This window comes from Octopus bimaculoides, chromosome 7 (assembly GCF_001194135.2).
Source record: "Octopus bimaculoides isolate UCB-OBI-ISO-001 chromosome 7, ASM119413v2, whole genome shotgun sequence".
NCBI classification, from domain to species: Eukaryota; Metazoa; Mollusca; class Cephalopoda; order Octopoda; family Octopodidae; genus Octopus; species Octopus bimaculoides.
Window position 1 is genome coordinate 85,318,059 of NC_068987.1, and position 1,728 is coordinate 85,319,786.

The 1,728-nt window shown below is 39.2% G+C and overlaps 1 protein-coding gene across 1 annotated transcript in view; it reads right to left on the reverse strand.

Moving 5' to 3' along the window:
- LOC106876039 (putative uncharacterized protein DDB_G0277255) overlaps positions 1 to 1,728 on the reverse strand; it is a 175,271-nt gene that overhangs the window by 145,359 nt on the left and 28,184 nt on the right. The window lies entirely within an intron of this gene.

Consider the following 1,728-nt stretch of genomic DNA (forward strand, 5'->3'; position numbering starts at 1 on the left):
GCTGCAGGAGAGTAATTTCAAGAAAAAAAAAGTTATTACTGCATTAAAGCATGGAATATAATATCGCGTACAGGACCCGAGGTGACATTTTTTCTCCTTTCTCCCGTTTTGGAAACCTCTTTTTGTGGGGAAAAAAATGTGTTTCTTATATAAATACATTTATGCGAATGCATGCACGAGTATATGTATATAAATACATATAGACATGCATACACGCACACACACACACACACACACAGACACACACACACACACACACACACCCACACATGCTTATGCATCAGAGTCGATTGTTATGAAAGAGCCATCATCATAACTTAGGTTTGCAGAAACGTACGTCATTTGTTATTTAGCTCGGTCGCTGCTATTAAATTGCTGTGACCTTTATACGCTTATACCATCATAAACGCAGCCGATGATATCTATTTTTCTTCTTTAAACTGCCATTGTTTATGAAACATCATTATTATTCATAACATTATAAGACGGCGTGCTGGCAGAATCGTTAACACGTCTGGCAACATGCTTAGGGGCATTTCGCCCGATCTTTCGTTCAGAGTTCAAATTCCATCGAGATTTACCACGTCTTTCACTGGGAGCTGGGATCAATGTAATCGACTTACCTTTACCCCGAAATTTCTTTCCCTGTACCAACATTTGAACCCACCAATATTATTATCATTCTCAGTTCACCCGTCGCAATATCTGTCACTTTTCTTTCACCCTATCGGGTCATTATGTTGTTGTTGGCACTCTGTCGCTAACGACGTCGAGGGTTCCAGTTAATCCGATCAACAGAACAGCCTGCTCGTGAAATTAATGTGCAAGTGGCTGAGCACTCCGCAGACACGTGTACCCTTAACGTAGTTCTCGGGGATATTCAGCGTGACAGTGTGACAAGGCTGACCCTTTGAATTATAGGCACAACAGAAACAGGAAGTAAGGGTGAGAGAAAGTTGTGGTGAAAGAGTACAGCAGGGTTCACTACCATCCCCTGCCAGAGCCTCGTGGAGCTTTAGGGGTTTTCGCTCAACAAACGCTCACAACGCCCGGTCTGGAAATTGAAACCGCGATCCCATGACCACGAGTCCACTGCCCTAACCACTGGGCCACTTCGCCTCCCGTGTCGTTATAATAAGAAGCAATCAAGCACGAGGGTCAATATAATATAATATAATCTGTTATGTCTGGGGAGAGTCATTCTCTTTTAGTGCCTTATAATTTAACACACACACTGGTCAAATTTCCATTCATTTACCTTGTAATTTTTCTCAAATCTTCGTTGCGTCTTGCAACCTTTTTAATAGTTATTGAAAAGTTTGCAGGACGCAACGAAAATTTTAGTCATATATTCAAGTGCTATTGCATTATGGGTAAAAACATGCTGTGAAACAAAGAATTGTTAGTAGTGATAGTTGCATTTCAACATAATACAATAACTGTGTGTATGCTGCTGAATAAATATATAGAAATGATAGGTGTGTTTCTTTGGAGGCACGTTTAGTAACTCTATAAATAGAGTCAAATGAATACACATGGACAAGGATACTGAAACACAGGCAAAAGCAAATTCATACACACAGTCATAAATATTTCGAAGTCACAGTCAATCTCCTTTATTTAGAAGTTAATACTTCACTCTATATCATGTATTGAGTTCTTTTTCCAGTTTTAGTTTGTTGTTCAACGCATATGCGTGTGTATATATATATATATATATATATATAT